Source organism: Macaca mulatta, chromosome 1 (genome assembly GCF_049350105.2).
Source record: "Macaca mulatta isolate MMU2019108-1 chromosome 1, T2T-MMU8v2.0, whole genome shotgun sequence".
Taxonomy (NCBI): Eukaryota; Metazoa; Chordata; class Mammalia; order Primates; family Cercopithecidae; genus Macaca; species Macaca mulatta.
Window position 1 is genome coordinate 85,125,777 of NC_133406.1, and position 25,167 is coordinate 85,150,943.

The 25,167-nt window shown below is 40.9% G+C and overlaps 1 pseudogene; it reads right to left on the reverse strand.

Annotated features, from left to right (window-relative positions):
- Positions 1–25,167, reverse strand: part of LOC698398 (nuclear ubiquitous casein and cyclin-dependent kinase substrate 1-like) — a 102,159-nt pseudogene that overhangs the window by 43,132 nt on the left and 33,860 nt on the right.

Genomic DNA, 25,167 nt, shown 5'->3' on the forward strand with positions numbered 1-25,167 from the left:
ACACTTGACTAGATTTCACATTTCAGACACAGCAAATATTCATTTAATAAATATTAAATAAATGGCTTCTATGCTGAAAATTACCTCTTCTTGTTGGGAAGGGAGGTGGTGTAGAAACAAGAAGGCCAATCATGAGGTCAAAAAAATAATCCAGGAGAGAGAGGATGATTAGTTGTAGCAATAAAGATGGCAAGTGATTGAATCCTGAACATATTGTAAAGGTACAGCTGATAGGATGATCAGATGAATTAGATGTGGTGTGTAAGTAAGAGTCAAGATAGAGGCTTGAGGCTAGGCATGGTAGCTCATGCCTATAATCCCTGTGCTTTGGGAGGCTGAGGCAGAAGCCCAGCCTTGAGCCCAGGAGTTTGAGGTTACAGTGAGCTATGAATTGCACCACAGCGCTCCAGCCCGGGTGACAGAAATTAGGAGTTCAGCTTCAGACTTGTTAATTTTGACTTGCCTGTTAGAAATCCAAGTGGAGATATTGGGGCAGCACCAAGATGTTGAAGTCTGGAGTTCAAAATAGAGATGTGGCCTGGCTAGAGATATAAATTTGGGAGCCATCAGCACATGGACATAGCCAGTATACTTAAAGCCGGGGGTCTCAACGAGATCCCTGAGAAGTGGATATAGATAGAGAAGAGTGGGCCAAAAACTGACGCCTGGGATCTCTAAGTATTTAAAGATTGGGGAGGTAAGTGGAAAAAGAATGAGGCCAGGCATGGTGGCTCACGCCTATAATCCCAGCACTTTGGGAGGCCAAGGTGGGTAGATCACCTGAGGTCAGGAGTTCGAGGGCAGCCTGACCAACATGGTGAAACCCTGTCTCTACTAAATACAAAAAATTAGCCTGGTGTGGTGGTGCATGCCTGTAATCCCAGCTACTTGGGAGGCTGAGGCAGGTGAATCACTTGAACCTGAGAGGCGGAGGTTGCAGTGAGCCGAGATTGCCAGTGCACTCCAACAAGAGCGAAAAACTCTGTGTCAAAAAAAAGGAAAAAAAAAAAAAAAAAAAGAATGAGTCATCAACTGGACAGAAGGAGAACCAAGAAAGTATCCCAGAGGCCGGGTGCGGAGGCTCACACCTGTATTCCCAGCACTTTGGGAGGCCAAACAGGGAGGATCGCTTGAGCCCAGGAGTTCTAGTCCAGCCTGGGCAACAAGGCAAAACCCTATCTCTACAAAAAATACAAAAAATTAGCCAGGTGTGGTGGCATGCCCCTGTAGTCCCAGCCACTCAGGAGGCTGAGGTAGGAAAATCACCTGAGCTCTAGAGGTCCAGGCTGCAGTGAACTGTGATTGCGCTACTGCACTACAGCTTGGGCAACAGAGTGAGACCCCGCCTCGGGAAAAAAAAAAAAAAAGGAAAGAAAAGAAAGTGTCCCAGACACAAAAGCGAAAAAAGTGTTTTAAGACAGAACGCATGATTATCTGCATCAAATGCCTCTGATTAGTGAGGGTAGAAGAGGCCTGAGCATTGGGTTGAGCAACCAACCTGGTATTATGGACTTCTCGATAACAACTATTTCACTAAGATGGTGGGAAAGAAAGCTTGATTAGAGTAAGTTCAAGAGAGAATGACACAGAAAATAGAGAAAGCAAAGACAGACAACACTTTCAAGGAGTTTTGCTATAACCCGGAGATGATCCAAAAAAGGTGAGAAGGAAAATAATGACACTGGGGATGAGGGGAACGATACTAGGAGCAAAGTCCTTGAACAGGGGAGAGAGAATGGAAAGAGAGAATAAGTGGAGATATTGGCCTGTGACAGGAGCACAGACAGAGCCACGGGAGGGGAATGAAATATCCTATGTGGGCAGAGAAGGAGGCAGGTGGCAGAAGTGGTGGGAGGAGTAATCACGTGGGAGTTCTTAGGATTGTTCCTGTTTCCTTGGTGGAATCAGAAGCAAGGTGGGAGTGAAGAAGAGGGAGGATGTGCCACTAGTTTGGGAGAGAGGGGAAGGTGTGAAGTGGTCAGCTAGGAGGGTGGAAGAGTGGACTCGAAGTATAGTAGGATGGCCAGATAGTACTCAGGGTACTTGGGATTAGTGGTCGTGAATTTAAATTGTGACCAACAGCATGGTTATGTGTTTTTCTTCAGCCATATTCAGCTGTGCAAATGCAGGCAGGGAGTAGTTCAACAATTGGATATAGGCAAGGGTGGAAATTTTGACAAGGAAATGTCAAAATGAGAGAGGAGCCAGGAAGCCTAGTGTGTAGGCAAGGGAACGTTCACAAAGACTGCCCTGGAGACCTAAATCCAGTTATGAGGGAAATGAGGACATTAGAGTGTGAGAGACAGTGAACGGCTGGGAGTATCAGTGGATTGGAGGGTCCAGCGAGATTGAAGGGTTACTGGAATTAGGGTACCAGAGAGACGGAGCACTGAAAAAATAGGAAGTGGTAGTCAGAGTGGAATCCCTGAGAGTGAGTTTATGGAGGGTTTGCTATTATTGGTAATATTAAGTCTAGGTTATGACCAAAGTAGTGAGTGATTGAAGTAGAGATCTCGGAAAAAAGAAAATCGAGGAACCGAGAGGCCTAAAAGCTGGGTGGGTCCTCTCTGTGTATATTGAAATCATCAAGTGTGATTTTAGCAAGTGCTCTAGAAAAAAAAACAGAAAGGAAGGAAGGAAGGGAAGGAGGAAGGAAGGAAGGGAAGGAGGAAGGAAGAAAGGGAGGGAAGGAAAGAAGGGAAAGAAGAGAAAAAAGGGAAAGAAAGGAAGAATCATCAGTAATTACACACTGCAGAGACTGACAATGAACCAGTATGTTAGTTTTCTATTGCAGGTCTAACAAATCACCACAAACTTAGTGGCATAAAACAATACAAATTTATTATCTTACAATGATAGAGGTCAGAAGTCCAAAATCAGCCTCACTAGTCTATAGTTGAGGTATCAGCTGGGCTGGTTCCTTTCTGGAGGCTCAAGGGCAGGACCTAACTCTTTGCCTTTTCCAGCCTAGAGACTGCCTGCATTCCTTGGCTTGTGGCCCCTTCCTAACAATGGCATCACTCCAGCCTCACTTCTGTCTCCCATTGCCTCCTTCTAACTCTGCCCTGCCTGCCTCCCTCTTATATGGGCCTTTGTGATTACATTGGGCCCACCTGGGTAATCCCCATCTCAGGATACCTAACTTCAGCACATCTGCAAAGTCTCTTTTGCCACTTACATATATTCATGTATGAATATATATATATTCATATATTCTGGAGATTACAGCATGGGCATCACTCTCAGGGGGTGGGGATGGAGCGGGCATTACTTAGCCTACGACAACCAGCAATATATATTTTCCTTGGTGGAGATTTTCCAGATTTTGGTCTTCACACTCATCTATTCCAGGCTGAGTTGATGAACAATCCTTTTGGGTCACCTGCTAGGATTCCCATATTAGAGAATATGCTTTCTTTATTTGAAAGCATATTCACCGTGCTAGGTTCTGGGTTAATTGTTGTTGATGCAAATAGGATACAATGTCTTAAAAGTTCATCCCCCTAATGCAAATGTTTGCTGATGTGTCTGTCTCCCCCGGTAGGGGGCAGATCATACCAGGACAGAAACTACTCACATTCCTACCCATGCCCTAAATGCCTACCATGGCATCTGACCTATAACACCCTGGGAACCTTTTAGAATGAATAAATGAACTCTGGTTGCATTTGGTATGATAAGCACTTTGAGTGATTTAATGCACACCAAAATAAACTTTTCATAATTCTAATCCAGTCTCAGGAAGACACTAAATTAGTATGCCTTAACATTCACATCTATCATTTTACTAATTTGCATGCCCGTCACTGATTTCTGGAACCAACTGCTTGTCTTCTACATAGTATGTAATATATTATCTACCAGCTAATGTATTCATTTAGGAGCACTTGGACATCAAAATTTGCAATGGTTCTGCCAAGCTATATTTAGAAACTTTAGATTGGGTCTTATCTCTAGGGACTTTTCCTGAATTAAAAAGGACAGTATCATCCATCTCTTGTTCAATCACAACAATTAGAGACTGATAAAAAAACACACAAGCAATCATACAAAAAAACCAAATCCCTCAAAAGCAGCTGGCAAAGTAATAAATAACAGCACGTACAAAAATCAACTGTAGTCACTTATTAAATTCATATCCTTTTATAATTATTACCTCAAAGAGTTAGATGACAGCAGATTTCAATGGAGATTGTGATATCTACAGTTATAGATCATGATGAAATTAGATTCTGGGACACTGAATCCATTATGAATCTTTTGTAAATTGGTTTTTCAAAGCATAAATCATGTTTTAACTAGACAAGTTGCTTCCTTCGGCTGTGCAATCCTACAGCTATGGATACATCTTTTGTGGATTGTAAAAACCTACATCATAAATCCATTCTAATAGCTGACCAGCTACCCAACTGAAAAAGGGCCAGATTTCTGTCATCAAAATTATTTATACTCTATCCTGATTTACAATTCCCAATCCTTGCCAAATTATGACACCGAATTAATACTAGAGGCATTTTCCCATAGAATGTAGACAGATGTTTGTCCACTCTATTTTTAGAAAATACTCGTGAAGTTACAAGCTAGTATACTGGGTATTCCTTCAAAACTCCAGGCCTATTTCTTTTCAACAAATCCTAGGGTCAGGGCTGGGTGCAGTGGCTCATGCCTGTAATCCCAGAACTTTAGGAGGCCAAGGTGGGCGGATCACCTGAAGTTAGGAGTTCAAGACCAGCCTGGCCAACATGGCAAAACCCTGGCTGTACTAAAAAAATACAAATATTAGCTGGGTGTGGTGGCACATGCCTATTATCCTAGCTACTTGGGAGGCTGAGGCAGGAAGAATGGCTTGAACCCAGGAGGTGGAGGTTGCAGTGAGACAAGATTGCACCACTGTACTCTAGCCTGGGTGACAGAGCAAGATTCTGTGTCAAAAAAAAAAAAAAAAATCCTAGGGTCATAGGTTCTAAATTCGGACTTTGTGTAAAGAACAAACATTTCAGGCATCAGAGGGGCACTGAGCACAGTTATTCTGTTTTAGCTCCTTAAGAAACAATGTAGCCAGGTGTAGTGGCTTCAGCCTGTGGTCCTAGCTGCTTGGGAGGCTGAGGTGGCAGGATTGCTTGAGCCCAGTTCGAGGTTACAGTGAGCTTCAATCCCACAACTGCATTCCAGCCTGGGCAACATAGCAAGACCCTGTCTCAAAAACAAAAACAAAATGCAAAATAATTTAAGGAGGCTATTACTAGCATTTACCAATCATTCGTCAGTCTTTGATACCATAGACAAAAGCCATCCAAAGACCAACTTGTATTGTTCTCATATAAATACAAGGCACTAATGTTTCTGTGGAGTATCATCTTACCATTAAAATCAGAATGGGTCTAGGTATCTACCTGAGAAATGCATGCACACGTGAATGAAGGGACATGCACAAGTGTGTTCATTGGAGTATTGCTGGTAACAGCAAAAGTGAAGGAGGTCAGATTCCATTTACCTTTGGGGAAAAGTCATGACTGGATGAGGCACAAGAAGGGTTCCAGGTGCTGGTAATATTCTAATTTTTTATTTTATTTTATTTTAATTTTTTATATTTTTTGAGACAGAGTCTCACTCTTCCACCCAGGCTGGAGTGCAGTGCTGTGATCTTGGCTCACTGCAACCTCTGCCTCCTAAGTTCAAGTGATTCTCATGCCTCAGTCTCCAGGTAGCTGGAATTACAGGTGCGCGCCACCATACCCAGCTAATTTTTGTATTTTTAGAGCCATGTGGACCAGGCTGGTCCCAAACTCCTGGCCTCAAGTGATCTGCCTGCCTCAGCCTCCCAAAGTGCTGGGATTACAGGCATGAGCCACCGTGCCCGGCCGATATTCTAATTTTTGATACAAGGGCTGGTTACACAGATGTGTTTACTTTTTGAAAATACATTGACCTTTCATAATTTGTGCACATTTCTGCATATATGTTATACTTCAATCGTAAGTTAAAAAAGAAGAAAAGAAAAAAAGAGCTAGGGACTTTCCCTCTGGCTTTCAAGGAGTTGGCCTTACTACTCAATCAAGTGCAGGCCACCAGACTCACAGCCTTGACATCTCCCAGGTGCACACCAGAAACTCTCAGGTCCCACCTCAAACCTATTGACTCAGGAGTTGCATTTGAACAAGGGCCCCAGGTGACTTGAATGCACAGTGATATTTAAGAAACACTGATCTGGAACATAATCTTGTGAGCAGAAAAGTACAATATGAAAGTGTCCTGAACTGCACAGGGGAGGGAAGCACAGGGCACCAGAGAAGCCAGAAAAGGCACCTCTCACCCACGCCAGCTCAGTTCTACTGAGTTTGTTCCTAAGCCCAGCAATCCTGGGAGTATCTAATTGCCAGATATGTTAGTGGAGAACCTCAGGTTTACTACCTTCCTTATTTATGGCTTAGCATTTTAGTCAAGAGCATTTAGTCAAGAGTCAATTGTTTAGAATCAATACCAAAGAAGCCTGAATTTCAGGCCAGAAAGTGCTGCTGTGACTCTGCAGTTGTTTAACAAGATAAATGGTCTCTACATTTTTTTTTTTTTCTGTTTTCAGCTAGGGACAAAGAAAAGTAGGACAAGCATGAGGAGAACCTGATAGAGGAGTGCTTTGCAAATAATTAGTGGCTAATTTTAGCTGATCAGCTTACCTATTTTTTCATTATTCAGTAAAACTGAGTTCCAAAGTTGTAAAATTTGATCCCGTCGAAAAGCCCCCAAAATAATATTTAAGATCCAATGATGCTATCTCAGGTAACAGACACTGAAACCAGGGCCTCAGCAACATCTCAAATATGAAGAGTTATTATACTTTCGTCCTTCTTCTCTTTGTCATCCTTATTATCACTGTTATTGTATTTCTATAGAATATTTGCTTTTTAAAAAATGAAATCATAAAAAATAAACTCCAACTGCTCATAATTCTAAACACCATGAAGAGATTATTTCTTGTCTTTGCATGGCATACTTTCTTTAATTTATCCTTGAGTCACAAGGAATTGTTTTAATTATATTACTACATTGCTAACTCATTGTATTTGTGGTCCACTCTGACTGGAAGCACTTTCTTCTGCATTTATGGCTCTTCAGCCTAATGCCATCTTGAGTCTATATTTCTAATTTCTAAAGCTTTCAATGTGCATTTGTCTCTGTTGAGATTAAAAGCAAATTTTGCTATTAATGGACACATTTTCTGATGTTTCAAAGTCATATTGAAATAAACAATCAAATTGATATAATCCACTCCCTGCAAATGAGTGCCCTCTCCAAATTTAGTGAACACTTTTAATATTTTCATCTAAGTTGGTGATAAAGAACAATCCTTAAGGGTGTCCTTGGGTTGATAAGAAACCACTGATAATCACTGTTGAGGAGTTTTCAATAGGCTACTAGTATTACCAGTATCTCAGCTCCTTGCTTAGACTATCATGTGACACAGAATCAACTGCTTTATTTCTATTCACATGGGCTGATTCACTTGCCCCACCCTGTACCCTCAACCCTCCACCCTCCACCACCCACCACCATATACCCTGCCCCTTTAGCACAAAAGGAAATAACATTGGTCTGGCATAATCCTCTTTTTACCAAGCCATGCCTTGGCATTAATCATGTAAGGAAATAAGACCATTTTCTCTGCGTCATAGCCGAGGCCCTCTGCAGCAAATCCACTGTGGTTTCTGAGCAGCATTCAGTAAGTGGAACAGGGGCAGGCTGGGTCACCCGGTGGCCGGAAACATGCACAAGGTCAGCGTGTTTTTATTAGTATTTATTAGTAAAAAGTGGCAAGAATGACTCGAGATCTGAGATCAGCAGAGTCTGAGAATAGTAGATTGGAGGACAGACAGTCACCCTGGGTAGAATCTCACCTCCTTCCGCAATCCCGCTGAGCAGTCCACTGGTTCAGAAGCAGCCAAGGGAAGCTCTCAATTTTTAAATCTAAAACAGAAATGCAGACAATCAGCAAGCAAAGACAACTTCGTATTCTATAACAAGAAAATATACATTGCTCTGTGTTAAATTATACCTTAACCGTGCACAGGCAGGCCTGGTAAAGGGTCTGATAATTCTTCTGCTCTGCTTTAACTTGTCCTGATAATTGACTTTTTGGATGAAACCCCTGCCATTTTCATGGGACTCCCTGAGGAATTATTTTTACTCACTAGAACCACCTCCTTTCAAGAAATAAGCCTTGTTCCTCCTTCTTCAGTTTTGACTTGACAGTAACATACACACTGTTCAGGGGCAAATGTCTGCCAGTTGCGTATTGAATTCCTTTTCAGTGTCAGAATCATTGTTTCAACTGTAACCAGCTAGATGTCATAGTCTCTCTCTCTCTCTCTCTCTCTCTCTCTCTCTCTCTCTCTCTGTGTGTGTGTGTGTGTGTGTGTGTGTGTGTGTGTTTGTGTAGATTATTCTCTTACTACAAGTATTTCTCATCCTGTAGCAAAGGGAAAAAAGTCTGCCAAATTTCAACATTAGAAAATAAAGAAAGCAGCCTGGGCAACATGGTGAAGCCCTGTCTCTACTAAAAATACAAAAATTAGCAGGGCATGGTGGCACATGCCTGTAGTCCCAGCTACTCGGGAGGCTGAGGTGGCAGGATCATTTGAGCCCGGGAGGTCGAGGCTGCAGTGAACTATGATCACACCACTGCATTCCAGCCTGGGCAACAGAGTGAGACCTGTCTCAAAACAAAAATTTTAAAAATGAGGGAAAAGCGGTGGTAGTAAAATGCAAAGGGTATTTTGGGAGCTCAGAGAAGAATATCTTACCCATCTTGGAGGGGTTACGGAAGACCTTTGGACAAAGCTGGCATAAGATCCAATTTATTACTGGGTATGAAGCAAATCTAGGATTAAGATAGCAAATGAAACCAAATTACATCTCAGAAAACCAAGTGATAGCCCTATAAGTGCTCAGCCAACATGTGGAAGAGATTTACATTATACCCTTGACCAAATATACCCAATCTTCAGTAGGCAGCTTCTTGCTGTGAGCACATTGGTATAAAAGGTGGTGTGAAAATGTTGGTTTGTGGAAGTCGTTATGTCCTTGGGAAATGTTTTGATGATTCCAGGTCCACTGTATCTGCCCTGGCTCATTAACTATTTTCATAACAGATCTTCAGAGGAACCAATACACTAGCAACTGAGCTGTTGCTAAGAGATGAATCTCTTAAGTCAGAAAATTTGAACATGGACTCAGAGACTCTCCTGACAGAACTGTATCCAGAATCTTTCATATCTGAAAATGCCTGAAAGGGTGACATTAGCCATCCACATCCACATGGATACAAGCCACAAGGCTGATCTACTTAGGCTTGCTGCTTCCCACAAATAGAGAGATGAGAAAACAGCTTCCAGTCAAAATGAGATGACCTCATCTGATCCACAAAAAAGAATTCAATTAATTTAAAATAAGACAATTAAGGCAATTCCAAGGGAATAAACTAACTTGGGCTTTTAACTAATCCTGGGTAAAACTTGGAGGCCAAGTTGATTTAGATGGCAATCTACACATTTACATGTTTATTTGGAGTTTGGGTCTTACATTCATAGGAAGGGTCCCTAATACTTTCTTAATGAAAAGTTCTTCTTGCATTTTCCTAATTTTTGTCATTGCCAAGCCCCCAGAAGGCAGAAATGTGTCTTATTTTTTGTATCCTTGGTATGTAACTCTTAGAAAATAGAAGAAATTTAATAAACGTTTATTGAATGCATTTTTAAAACCTCAAATTTGGAGACAGGATGAAAGGAGAGGAGGAATAATCCAATCTCTGTTTGCACAGGGTAGTGAATCATGTACCCTGGCCTGGCTCCAACCATCTTAACCCAGAACATAAGAACAAGTAATAATCCCCGTTCAGAATGTAAATATTTAACATTGTGTTTATTTGCTGGGTAGGGTCTCCATTTGTTTATGTTTCTCTCAATGTTGTGCATCTCTGTTTGTCTGCCCTTCAACATGTTTGTCCACCCTGATGGAAAGCTTAGATGGAATGGAAATGATGCCTATTTTAATGGCTTCATGGCACTCAAGTGGGTACTTAAAGACGCTATTTTGAATAGAGCCTTTGGGAGACCCTAATGAGTGACACCATTCTAAATGAACTGAAATACCAAAAGAACAGCCTCTCTCTTTGGAAGAAGAATACTGAATGACATCACTGTTTTCACTGCTTCTTCAAAGCACAACACCATCATTTAGAAAACATTCCTCATTACTTCAGAAGTCTTTCCTTCTATGCTCCAGTGCCCATTTCCCCGAAGGGGGATGTCTGGGGTTAGCAGAAGGAGGCAAGGTAGAAATGGAGGAGCCACTGCTTTGTCGCTTCTTCTTGGGGCCATGACACTGTCACACACTTTCAGTATATAAATGGCCACCCTTATACATACTTTCACCCTCCACCTCCAACAAACATCCCGGCAGTAGCACTCCAGCTGCGGCATCTAGGGAATCTTCAGTTCAGTCAGGCTTCTGCCCTGCTGTAAGCCAGCATTACTGAAAGATGGAATCAGAGCTGGGAGGAATTCTCCTTTTTTTCTTTTTTTAATTTTTAGAGACAGGGTCTCACTCTGTCGCCCAGGCTGGAATGCAGTGGTGTGATCATAGATCATGGCAGTCTCAAGTTCCTGGGCTCAAGTGATCCTCCTGCTTCAGATTCCTGAGTAGTTGGAACTACAGGTGTGCACCACCACACTTGGCTAATTTTATTTTTTAATTTTTTTAATAGAGACAGGGTCTCACTATATTCCCCAGGCTGGTCTTGAACTCATGGCCTCAAGCAGTCCTCCCACCTCAGCCTCCCAAAATGCTGGGATTACAGCACCTGGGAGAAACCTTAGAAAGCACTTGTTAAACGTAAAATTCTCAAGGGCCCTCCCCCGGAAATACTGATCCAGTGGGTCTGGAGTAGGAGCAAGAACTCCAGGAGATGCTTGTCATTAGGTAAGTTCCAGGATCACTGATTTCATTTCCATCCATTTAATCTTATAGAAGATGAGATTGAAGCTAGAAAGATGCAATGACTTTGCCAAGGTCACACAGCATATCTATGTTCAAGCCTAAGCTAGACCACCAGGGGCCACTTTTTTACTTCATCCCCTAAAGATACTATGTTAATACCTTAATTAATTAATCTGTAAATGATTTTTTTAAACTAAGCAGTTTGGTCATGTTGATCTTTAGGAAGTAAATGTACCTGTGCTGGCACATGTCATCTTGTGTAGCTTATTCCCACATGAGTGGCTGAATTAGACAAAATATCTGCATGGGTAACATCTGCTTCCAGAATGTGCACAATTAAAGTTAATAAAGGCCAGTGCTGCATGAGTGGAGGGATTTGCAGAAAGAAGAAGACAGTAGAAAAAGTAGCAGGCCAGGCACATGGCTCACGCCTGTTATTCCAGCACTTTGGGAGGCCTAGGAGGGCAGATCACTTGAGGCCAGCCTGGCTGACATGGCGAAACCCTATCTCTACTAAAAATACAAAAATTAGCCGAGTGTAGTGGCTACACTACACTACTAACCTGTCATCTCAGCTACTCAGGAGGCTGAGGCAGGAGAATCGCTTGAACCTGGGAGGCGAAGGTTGCCGTGAGCCAAGATTGCACCATTACACTCTAGCCTGAGTGAAATAGCGAGACTCTGCCTCAAAAAAAAAAAAAAAAATTGGCGTAAAGCAGCATGCCGTCCTGCACTGTTTGCAGAGTTACCCTCCTTTTGAGAAGCTGATTGTCTTTCACTGGCTCCCCTTTGCCTCTAAGGGAAAAGCTGGGATTTCTCAAAAGGGCATGTAAAGTCCTTCAGGGTAGGTTTGCCTATCATTTTGCCTAATCCCTCACCATTCCCCCAGCCAACCCACCCTTTTGCCAAATCAATTTACTATTGTCTGAACACTCCAGGCTTTCCTCTGGTTTTGTGCCTTCACATGCACTGTTCCCTGAACCTGGAATTCTCCCTGCCTTCTTTCCTTTTCTTTTTTCTTTTCCTTTTCCTCTTTCTTTCTTTTCTTTTCCTTCCTTCCTTCCTTCCTTCCTTCCTTCCTTCCTTCCTTCCTTCCTTCCTTCCTTCCTTCCTTCCTTCCTTCCTTCCTTCCTTCCTTCCTCTCTTCTTGCTCTCTTGCTCTCTTTTTAATTTTTCTTCTTTCTTTTCCTTTTTCTTTTCTTTTCTTTCTCTTTTTTTGAGATAGGGTCTCACTCTGTCACCCAGGCTGGAGTGCAGTGGTGTGATCTCAACTCACTGCAGCCTCAACCTCCCAAGCTCAAGTAATCCTCCCACCTCAGCCTCCCAAGTAGCTGGGACTACAGGTGTGCACCACCATGCCTGGGTAAATTTTGTACTTTTTGTAGAGATGGAATTTTGCCATGTTGACCAGGCTGGATTTCTCTTTCATTGTGTAGCAAACTTCTACTTGTCCATCATATTTTAGTTTAAACACATCTCCTCTGAAGAGTCCTCTCTAATACCTTGGACATAGTAACTTGTTCTGCCTTCTGGGCTCCTGCATTGCTTTGTTTGAGTTTCAGTTGATCTATTTCGGTGAATGGCATCTTCACTTAACTGTGAGTCAAGGTGCTTAAGGGAAGCATTTTGTTTTCTCTAGCTTGGCATCTACACATGTAGCGCAAAGAAGCTGAAAAGCAAGTGGTGGAGGAACATGATACTAAAGTGATACTAAAATGAGTATTTCTAATTATATATCTTTTTTATTAGTCTTATTGGGATGTAATTAATACACTACACAATTTACCCATTTAAAGTATACAAGTCATGCAGGGCACTGTGGCTCACACATGTAATCCCAGCACTTTGGAAGGCTGAAGCAGAAGGATCACTTGAGGTCAGGAGTTTGAGACCAGCCTGGCCAACATAGTGAAACCCTAGCTCTACTAAAAATACAAAAATTAGCCAGGTATGGTGGTGCATACCTGTAATCCCAGCTACTCAGGAGGCCGAGGCATGAGAATCACTTGAACCTGGGAGGCAGAGATTGTAGTGAGCCAAGATCATGCCACTGCACTCCAGCCTAGGGGATAGAGCAATATTCTGTCTCCAAAATAAATAAATAAATAAATAAATAAAGTATACAACTAAATGGTTTTTAGTAAGTTTACAGAGTTATACATCTACCATCACAATCTAATTTTATAATTTTTGTCCCCTGCAGAAAGAAACCCCATACCCTTTAGCTACCACATTCTTAGGACCCCATTACTCCCCGCTCAGCCCTAGGCAACCAGTAATCTACTTTCTCTATAGATTGCCTGTCTTGAAGATTTCACATAAATGGAATCATAAATATATGGCCTTTTGTGACTGGCTTCTTTCACTTCATGTAATGTTTCTAAGACCCATCCACATTGTAGCATGTGTCAATACCACATTCACTTTTTATGACCAAATAATATTCCATTGTATGGGTATCCCATATTTTGTTTATTCATTCATCAACTGATGACTATTTGCGTTGTTTCTAATTTTTGGCTATTATTAATAATGCTGCTTTGAACATTCATGTACAAGTTTTTGTGTGGACATGTGTTTTTATTTCTCTTGGGTAGAACTGCTAGCCATGGAATTGCCGGGTTACATAGTAACTCTATGTTTAACCTTTTCCAAAGCAGCTGCTCCATTTTATGTTCCTGCTGGCAACATTTGAGGGTTCCAATTTCTTCTCATCCTCACTGACACGTGTTATAGTCCATCTATTTGATTACAGCCATTCTGGTGGGTACTTCATTTTTATTTTCATCTCCCTAATGACTTATAATTTTTAGCATCTTTTCATATGCTTATTGGCCATTTGTATATTTTGTTTAGAGAAATGTCTGTGAATCCTTTGCCTGTTTTTAAATTGAGTTATAGGTCTTTTTATTTTTGAGTTGTAAGAGTTCTTCATATATTTTGCGTTTGTTTTTGTTTTTGTTTGTTTGTTTCGAGCTGGAGTCTCACTCTGTCTCCCAGGCTGGAGTGCAGTGGCACGATCTCGGCTCACTGCAACCTCTGCCTCCTGGGTTCAAGCAATTCTCTTGCCTCAGCCTCTTGAGTAGCTGGGTCTACAGGCACATGCCACCACACCCAGCTAATTTTTGTAGTTTTAGTAGACACGGGGTTTTGTCATGTTGGCCAGGCTGGTCTAGAACTCCTGACCTCAGGCTATCTGTCACCTCGGCCTCCCAGAGTGCTGGGATTACAGGCATGAGCCACCATGCCTGGCTATTTTGAATACAAGTTTCTTATTGGATATTTGATTTGCAAAAATTTTCTCCCATTCTGTGGGTTATCTTTTCAATCTCCCGATTTGTCCTTTGAAGTACAAAAGTTTTTCATTTTAATGAGTTCAATTTATCTATTTTATTTCTGACATTTGTGCTTTGGTGTCATATGTGAGAAAGCATTGCCTAACCCAAGGTCATAAAGATTTACCACTATGCATTCTTCTAACAGTTGTAAACTGTTAGCTCTTACATTCAGGTCTATGATCGATTTTGAGTTAATTTTTGTGAATGGTTTGACATAGGGGTTCAATTTCATTCTGGTGCCTGTGAATTATCTCAGCACCATTTGTTGAAAAGAATATTCTTCCCCCATTAAATTGTTTCATCCCCTTGCAAAATCAACTGACCATAAACATGAGGTATGTGGACCCTCCATTTTTTACGTGAAGCTATATGCCTGTTCATCTGCCAGTACTAATTAAAACCTTTTTGTCTTTAATTATGGATTGGAAGACTTTGTCCGTGCCAATAATTAAGTTGGAGGCAATGAAATTTGAAGCACAAAGTGTGCCTAAAATTAAAGTAATTTAAGGACCTGAGAGAAACTCTCAGAGGGTACAAGGCAATGGGCTTCCACTGCTGAAGGCCTGTGCTTGGACACTGTTGAGGTCAGGGAATCATAGGTCACTCATTCTTGGGAAGTGGCTGGGCCCCTGTCGGCAGGCTTTCTCTCTTCAGGGAGTCCCACTGAAAACTTCCTTTCTTCTTCTGCTTCAAAACAAACCCCACCCCATTCAAATCTCACTCTCACCCTTATCCCAAGATTCATATTTTGAGTTTCTCAGTATATGAGGTGTGGTTTTCAGTAGGGTATAATTCATTTTTTCAACATATATTTATTGCGCATCTGCTCTGTGCCACATTTTGTTCTTGGCTTGGGGAATAAAGTAACAAGACAAAAATGCCTTGCTCTAAAGAATGTACATTTTAGTAGCACAAATTAGCAAAAAAAAAAAAAAAAATCCTCAAGTAATGCAATAAATAAGTAATTACCGATAGTGATTAATGCCATGACAAAAATAAAAATGGATAACAGAATTGCAAATAAAAGAAGGGTCCTATTTTACATAGGCTTGTTAAGGGAGCTTTGCCAAGAGGGTGGTTGGTATTTAAGGACTGAGGAGTGAGCAATGTGAAGATCTGAGAGGAGAGTAATCCAGGCAGAGGTAGCAGCAAGTACAAAGACTCCAAGGAGGGTGTGTGGAGCGGCAAGAAAACAAATGTGGCTGAAGCAGAGTGAATGAGGGAGAAAGGGGCAGGGAGTTGAGGTCAAAGAAGAAGCCGAAGGCAAGATCATGCAGCACTTTGTAGCCCTGGATTAGGAGTTTAGATTTTATTCTAAATGTGAGGGAAAGCCCTTAGAGAATTCTAAGCAAGGGAGTGATGTGATCTGATTTACACTTTAAAAAGAGTACTCTGAGAGAAGAAAAATTAAAATCATTGTGACCTTGAGTTAGGCAAAAATGTCTTAGATACAATACATAGAAGCTTGATCCATAAAAGAAAAAATGGGAAAATTAGATTTCATAAAAATTAAGAATTTCTCCTTCCATTCTGAGAAACATTGTTTAGAGGATTAAAAGAAAAGGCACCATCGGTCAGGCATGTAAGGAACTTGGAAGTCGTCACTCCATCCAAACAAGTAAAAAGCTGAACAAACTGAAAAATGAATGAAATGAAAAAACCAATGAGCAGGAACCAGCTTTGGGAAGGAAAATTTGAACTATAATTGGCAAATTGCTGGAGGCTTAGTGTGGACAAGTCTCTGAGTCAAAAACTCCAGGAGATACGGCCAGTGGGGTGTGGGACACTTTTGTGAATTTTACCTCCAGGAGCTTGACAAGATTCTCACAGTGAATATCGGACAAAAATTCCCTCATTCTCTTGGTAAGTGTAGGGAAAAATAAATCATTTTGAAATACACCAAAGCATTCTGTACTTCTTAGCAAGGTTTGCCCTCAAGACCATGCTAAGGACCCCTAACCTCCTGGGGTTTAATCAGAACCTAATTGTCCTGGGGGAAGGGAAATACTCAACACTCAACTTCAGCCCACTCTGGCCATTCTGTCCAACTAAGGCAGGGAAGGAAAAACACTAACCAACACTTGTAAAGTTCACAGTCAGTCCATGGGCACAGGCTCACCAGAAGACCTAATCTTAGGACTACAGAGAAGTAGTCCCCCACCACTTACAGGGAACTTCCTTTCTTTTCACACCTTACGACTACATGACTAAAGGTCTATTTATCACTGTTCCCTTTAAACGGTACATCATGTCTGGCTATCAAGATAAACTTACAAGGCCATGCCTGTAATCCCAGCACCTCGGGAGGCCAAGGTGGGCAGATTACTTGAGCTCAGGAGTTAGAGACCAGCCTGGCCAACATGCTGAAATCCTATCTCTACTAAAAATACAAAAAAATTAACCAGACATAGTGGCTAATGCCTGTAGTCTCCGCTATTCGGGAGGCTGAAGCAGGAGAATCATTTGAACTTGGGAGGCGGAAGTTGCAGTGAGCCTAGATCGTACCACTGCACTACTGCCTTGCCTGGGAGACAGAGCAAGACTCCGTCTCAAAAAAAAAAAAAAAAAGAAGAAGAAGAAGATAAAATTACAAGGCATACTAAAAAGCAAAAATAATAGAAGAAACAGAGCAAGATTCAGAACTAGACAGATACAGCAGAGATGCTGGAATGATCACACTGGGAATTTAACACAAATATGATACATAGGCTAAGAACTCTAATGGATAAAGTAGATAGCATGCAAGGACAGATAGGAAATGTAAGCAGAGAGAGGGCAGTATTAGTGAAGAATTAAAAAGAAATGCTGGAGATAAAAAACACTGTAACAGAAATGAAAAATGCCTTTGATAGGCTTATTAGTCCTAAATATGGCTGAGGAAAATCTCTGAGCTTGAGGTCATCTCAAGGCAGTTTTGAGTTTTCACCTCAAAATTGAAAAGCAAAGAGAAAAATGTCTGGGAAAAGAAAGAAAGAAAAGAACACCCAAGGGCTGTGGGGAACTAGAAAAGGTTTAATGTATGCATAATAAGAACACTGGAAGGATAACAAAAAGATATATTTGAAGCAATATTGACTGATAATTTCTCCCAAATTAATGTCAGACACCGCAGATCCAGGAAACTCAGGGAACAGCAAGCAGGATAGTGCAAAACAAAACAACAACAACAACAAAAAAAAACAAAGAAAAAAACACCTAGACATACCATATTGAAACCTCAGAAAATTAAATACGAATTTTAAAATCTCCAACAAAACCAGAAGCAATAAACACCTTACCTATACAGAAGCAAAGATAGGAATTATATCTGACTTCTCCTCAGAAACCATGAAAGAAAAAAGAGAGTAAAGTGAAATACTTAAACTGTTGAGAGGAAAAAAATCAAACTAGAATTCTGTCCCCTGCGAAATGATCCTTCAAAAGTGAAGAAAAAAATAAAGATTTTTCATACAAATGAAAATTGAGGGAATTTATTGCCAGTTGACCTGTTCTGCAAGAAATATTTTAAAATGTTATTCAGTGTGATGGAAAACGGTATAAGTCAGAAATTCAGGTCTGCAGAAAGAAAGAAAGAGCATCAGAGAAGAAATACATGAAGGTTGAAAAAAACCTTATTTTTCTTATTCTTAATTGATCTAACCAATAACCATTTGTCCAAAGAATAATGGCAACAAAGTATTCAAGTATGGATGTATGTGGGTATGTGTGAGTGAGTGTGTGTTTGTGTGTGTGTTGATGCTTATATATAAATGAAATGAATGATAGCAACAATACAAGGAACAGGAAGAAGGAATTCAGATTATTTTGTTATAAACTACTCTCACTATTTGTGAAGCAGTATACTTTTATTTGAAGGTGAACTTAGGTTAGTGGTAAATTAATAATTGCAAACTCTAGGGCAAACACTAAGACAAGTAAAAAATAACTGATATGCTAAGAAAGGAGAGAAAATGAAATCATTTTATAAAATACTTGATTGTAACCATAAAAGACAAAAGTAGGAACAAAGAAAAGGGCAACAAGTAGAAAACAGTAACTAACATGTCAAATCTTTTTTTTTTTTTTTTTTTTTTTTTGAGACAGCTTCACTCTGTCGCCAGGCTGGAGTACAGTGGCGCGATCTTGGCTCACTGCAACCTCTGACTCCCTGGTTCAAGCGATTCTCCTGCCTCAGTCTCCCGATTAGCTGGGATTACTGGCACACGCCACCATGCCCACCTAATTTTTATATTTTTAGTAGAGACGGGGTTTCACCATGTTGGCCAGGATGGTCTCAATCTCCTGACCTCGTGATCTGCCCGCCTCGGCCTCCCAAAGTGCTGGGATTATAGGCATGAGCCATGGCACCCAGCCTATGGCAAATCTTAATCCAACTATATCAACGATCACTTTGAAGATCAGTGGTACAAATACGCCAATTAAAAGACAGAGATTGTCTGTGTAGGTCAAAGAACAAGATCCAACTATATAATGTCTATAAGAAATCCACTTTAAATATAAAGACGTATGTAGATTAAAAGTAAATGGGTGACCAAATATTTAAGGAAGAAATTATACGAATTCTTTACAATCTTTTTCAGAAGACAGAAGCAGAGGGAATACTTCTTAAATCACACTGCGAAGCCAGTATCACCCTAAACCAAAATCAGAAAAGACATTATAAGAAAAGAAAACTACAGACCAGCATCTCTCAGGAACACAGATAACAAAAATCCTTAACAAAATATTAGCAAATCAAATTCAGCAGTGTAGAAAGGTAATTATACATTATGACCAGGTGGAATTTAACTCAGGTGTACAAGGATGACTCAACATTTAAAAAATTCAACTAAAATCAACTAATGTAATCTATCATCTCAACAAGGTAAAGAATGAAACTAACATTATCATATCAATAGATATAGCAAAAGCATTAGATAAAATCCAACACCTGTTCATGATAAAAACTCTCAGTAAACTAGGAACACACAGGAATGTCCTCAAGTCCCTTCACAGGGACTATTAAAAAAAAACAAAACAAAAAACAACGAACATAATACTTAATGGTGAGAAAATAAAGCTTCCCCACTAAGATCACGACCAATACAAAGATGTCTGTTCACCTATCGTTCATTGGTTTCTTTCTTTCTCCTTCGTTTTTCTTTCTTTCCTTCCCTCCCTCCCTCCCTTTCTCTCCTTCTTTCCTTTATTCCCTCCTTCCTTCCTTCCTGTCTGTCTGTCTGTCTTTCTTTCACAGGGTCTTGCTCTGTCATCCAGGCAAAAGTGCAGTGGTGTGAACACAGTCCACTGCAGCCTCAACCTCCGGGACTCAAGTGATCCTTTCATCTCAGCCTCCCAAGTAGCTAGGACCACAGGCATGCAACACTGTGCCCAGCTAATTTTAAAAGCTTTTTTTGGAAAGATGGGTCTCCCATTCCCAGGTCAGTCTTGGACTCCTGGGCTCAAGTGATCCTCCTGTCTCAGTCTCCCAAAGTGCTGAAATTACAGGCATGAGCCACTGTACCTAGCCATACTATCCCTTTTCAACATCATACTGGAAGTCCTAGCTAATGCAATAAGACAAGGAAAGAAAATAAAAAGTGGAGTGATAGGAAGGAAGAAATGAAACTGTCTTTGTTGTAGATGACATGATTGCCTATGTAGGAAATCTGAAAGAACTGCCCCCAAACTCTTGGAATTAGCCAGACGTGGTGGCTCATGCCTGTAATTCCAGCTACTTGGGAGGCTGAGTTGGGAGGATCACTTGAGCCCAGGAGTTTGAGGCCAGCCTGGGCAACATAATGAGATCTTACCTTTTTTTTTTTTGAGATGGTGTCTCGCTCTGTCACCCAAGCTGGAGTGCAGTGGTGCGATCTCGGCTCACTGCAAGCTCCCTCTCCTGGGTTCACATCATTCTCCTGCCTCAGCCTCCCAAGTAGCTGGGACTACAGGTGCCCGCCCCCAAGCCCAGTTAATTTTGGTTTTGTATTTTTAGAAGAGACGGGGTTTCACCGTGTTAGCCAGGATGGTCTTGATCTCCTGACCTTGTGATCCACCCGCTTTGACCTCCCAAAGTGCTGGGATTACAGGTGTGAACCACTGCACCTGGCCAGAGACCTTACCTCTTAAAACAAACAAATAATTGGGAGGCCGAAGCAGGCAGATCACCTGAGGTTGAGAGTTCAAGACCAGACTGACCAATATGGGCAAACCCCATCTCTACTGAAAATACAAAATTAGGTGAGTGTGGTGGCACATGTCTCTAATTCCAACTACTCAGGAGACTGAGGCAGGAGAATCACTTGAAACCGGGAGGTGGAGGTTGTGGTGAGCCGAGATCACGCCACTGCACTCCAGCCTGGGCAGCAAGAGCAAAACTCCATCTAAAAATAAATAAATAAAAATAAATAAATAATAAATAAAAAATTAAAAAAATAAATAAAATAACTCCTGGAATTGATATGCAATTATAACAAGGTTGCAGGGTACAAGGTTAATACACAAAAGTAAATCTTTTTCCTCTATACCTGCAAATAAGTGGAATTTGAAAATAAAAACACAATACCATTTACATTAGCACCCCAAAAATGCAACGATTAGGTATAAATCTAATGAAACATATATGAGATCTATATGAGGAAAACTACAAAACTCTGTTGAAAGAAATCAAAGAATTAAATAAATGGAGAGACAGTCTGCATTAATGGAGAGGAAGACTCAATGTTGTCATGATGTCAGTTTTTCCTAACTTTATCTATAAATTCAATGCAATACTAATTTGTCATTGACAAAGTAGCAAAGGCAATGCAATGGGAAAAAAAAATCTTTTCAACAAACGGTGCTGGAGTAACTGGACATCAACATGTAAAAAAATGTATCTAGACAAAGACCTTACACCCTACACAAAAATTAACTCAAAATGGATCACGGATCTAAATATAAAACACAAAAATTTAAATTTCTAGAAGATAACATATGAGAAAATCTGAAGACTTTGGGATTGGAAATGACTTTTTAGATAAAACATCGAAGAAAGAAAGAAAGAACCATGAAAGAAAGAACCAATAAACTGGACTTCACTAATATTAAAAATTTTGAAACATACTGTCAAGGGAAGGAAAAGCTAAGCCACAGATGGGGAGAAAATATTTGCAAAATCAGTATCTGATAAAAGGCTGTAATCCAAAAGATAAAAATAACTCTTAAAAAGCAACAGCAAGAAAACAAACAACCCAATTTAAAACTGGGCCAAAGATCTTAACAAACACCCCACAAAAGAAGATACAGAGACAGCAAATAAGCACATGAAAATCTCAGCATCATACCTCATCAGGAAATGCAGATTAAAACAAGACACTACTGCACATCTATTAGAATGGCCAAAACTCAGAACACTAACAACGCCAAATACTGATGAGGATGTGGAGCAGCAGAAACACTCACTCTTTGCTGATATGAATGCAAAATAGCTTAGACACTTTGGAAGACATTTTCGCAGTTTCTTACAAAACTCAACATACTTGGCCAGGTGTGGTGGCTCATGCCTGTAATCCCAGCACTTTGGGAGGCCGAGGTGGGCAGATCATGAGGTCAGGAGTTCAAGACCAGCCTGGCCAATATGGTGAAACTCCATCTCCACTAAAAATATGAAAATGAGCCAGGCATGGTGGCGCACGCCTGTAGTCCCAGCTATTCAAGAGACTGAGGCAGAGAATCGCTTTAACCCAGGAGGTGGAGGTTGCAGTGACCTGAGATCACACCACTGCACTCCAGCCTGGGTGACAAAGCCAGACTCCATCTCAAAAAACAAAACAAAACAAAACAAAACAAAAATCTCAACATACTCTTAACATACAATCCAGAATTCACACTCCTTGGTATTTACCCTAGTGAGTTTAAAAAAAAAATTGTGTCTACACAAAACCTGCACACGGGAGTTGATTTTTTCATAGTTACCAAAATTCAGAAGCAACTAAGATGTACTTCAGTAGGTGAATGGATAAATAAACTGGTACATCTAGACAATGGGATGTTATTCAGCACTAGATGGAAACGAGCTAACAAACCATGAAAAGACATGGAGGAAAGTTAAGTGCATGTCACTAAGTGAAAGAAGCCAATCTGAGAGGATGTATGCTGTCTAATTCCAACTATGTGACATTTTGGAAAAGGCAAAATTATGAAGACAGTAAAAAGATCATTGGTGGCTAGGGGTTGGTGGGGAGGGAGGGGTAAGTAAATAGAAAACAGAGGATTTTTAGGGCAGTGGAATACTTTACATAACACTATAATGGCAGATACATGTCATTGTCTCTTTGTCCAGTCCCATAGAATGTAGGACACCGAGAGTGAACCCTAAAGTACATGCAGGACTTTGGGTGAGAATGATGTGTCAGTGTAGGTTGATCAGTTGTAACAAATGCACCACTACAATGGAAGGTGTGGAAATGCACTGGGAGAAGCTATGCATGTGTAGGGGCAGGTTTATATGGGAAATCTCTGTACCTTCCACTCAATTTTGCTGAGCTAAAACTGCTCTACAAAATAAAGTTTATTTTTTAAAGCATAAAAGGCATACACTGAGAGAAAATATTTTCAAATCACATATCCAACAAAGGACATATATGCATTTTCTAAAAAAACAAAAACAAAAACAAAAAACACCTTTCTAAACTCTACAGTTAGAAAAAAATCAAATTAGAAAATAGTGGTCAGGCACCATGGCTCTTGCCCATAATCTCAGCACTTTGGGAGGCCAAGGTGGGAGGCTTATTTGAGCCCAGGAGTTTGAGACTAGCCTAGATAATACAGTGAGACCTCGTCTTTACAAAAAATTAAAAGATCAGCTGAACATGATGACACATGCCTGTGGTCCCAGCTACTTGGGAGGCTGAGGTAGGAGGATCACTTGAGCCTGGGAAGCACAGGTTGCACTGAGCTGAGATTGTGCCACTGCATTCCAGCCTGGGAGCCTGGGTGACAGGGAGAGACCCTATCGCAAACAACAACAACAACAACAACAACAAATATATATAGAGAGAGAGCAAAAGACTTGGATATTTCACTAAAGAAAGTATATGGATAGCAAAAAAAGCATATGAGAAGATGTTTGACATCATTAGTCATTAGAGAATTGCAAATTAAAAGCACAATCTCCTATACATCTTGTAGAAGAGCTAAAATACAGAACAATGATAATATGAATGTTGGTGAGATTGTGGAGAAACTGGATCTCTCATACATTGTTGATGGGAATATAAAATGGTACAACTACTTTGGAAAATAATTTGGGAATTTTTTATAAACATATACCTTAAAACCTTGATATCAGGCCAGGTGTGATGGTCACGCCTGTAATCCCAGCATTTTAGGAGGCTGAGGCAGGCAGATCACCTGAGGCCAGGAGTTTGAGACCAGCCTGGCCAACAAGGCAAAACCCTATCTCTACTAAAAACACAAAAATTTGCTGGGTGTGATGGCACGTGCCTGTAATCCCAGTTACTCGGGAAGCTGAGGCACAAGAATCGCCTGCACCTGGAAGGTGGAAGGTTGCAGTGAGCAAGGTTGTGCCACTGCAGTCCAGCCTGGGCGACGGACTGAGACCCTGTCTCAAAAAAACAAAAACAAAAACAAAAAACCTTGATACCACTCTTGAGTATTTACCCTAAAAGAAGTGAAAATTTATGTCCCCTCAAAAACCTGTATATGAATGTTTACAGCAGTTCTATTTGTAATCATCAAACACTGGATAGTCCATTCTCACACTGCTAGAAAGAACTACCTGAGACTGGGTAATTTATCAAGAAAAGAGGCTTAATTGGCTCACGGTTCTGTTTAGGTAGCATGGCTGCAGAGGCTTCAGGAAACTTTCAAACACGATGGAAGGCAAAGGGGAAGCAAGCACATCCTATGTGGCTGGAGCAGGAGGAAGAGACAGAAGGAGGAGGTGCCACACACTTTTAAGCAACCAGAACTCATTCACTATCTTGAGAACAGCAAGGGGTAAATCTGCCCCATGATCCAATCACTACCTACTAGGCTCCTTCTCTAACACTGTGGATTACTTTCGATGTGAAATTTGGGCAGGGACACAAATCCAAACCATATCACAACCTAAATGTCCTTCACTGGGGGAAGGGATGTACTAACTGTGGTACATCCATACCAAGGAGTACTGCTCAGTAAGAAAAGGGAAAGGACAATTGAAAGGCACTCCAACAGGAATGCATCTCAAATGCATCATGGTAAGTGAAAGAACCAGAAAGACTCATATCATTAGATTCTGTTTATATAACATTCTGGAAAAGGAAGCACTATAGCGATAGAAAATAAATCAGTGGGCCAGGTGCAGCAGTGCATGCTTGCACTTTGGGAGGCCAAGGCAGGTGGATCACTTGAGGCCAGGAGTTTGAGACCAGCCTGGCCAACATGACAAAACCCCATCTGTACTAAGAATACAAAAATCAGCCGGGTGTGTTGGCGGGCGACTGTAATCCCTGCTACTCAGAAGGCTGAGACAGGAGAATCACTTGAACCCGGGAGGCAGAGGTTGCAGTGAGCCGAGATCACGCCACTGCACTCCAGCCTGGGCGACAGAGCAAGACACTGTTTCGAAAACAAAACAAAAAAAATTACCATATTCATGTAACCTATGTTATTTCTACACTGGGCAGCATTGGTACAGACTACGAAGTGCATTTTCTTCATTAGTCCTGATATAAATGGAGATGAGACAGAGGTTATTTCCTCCATTTTATTCAGGACTTACTCTAGATGTATTTAGTCAAAGGCAAGTGCCTGTAAGCAGAACCTTTACCTTTGAACAACCTATTTTGTGAGTGTTAAGTTGCAGTTTAAA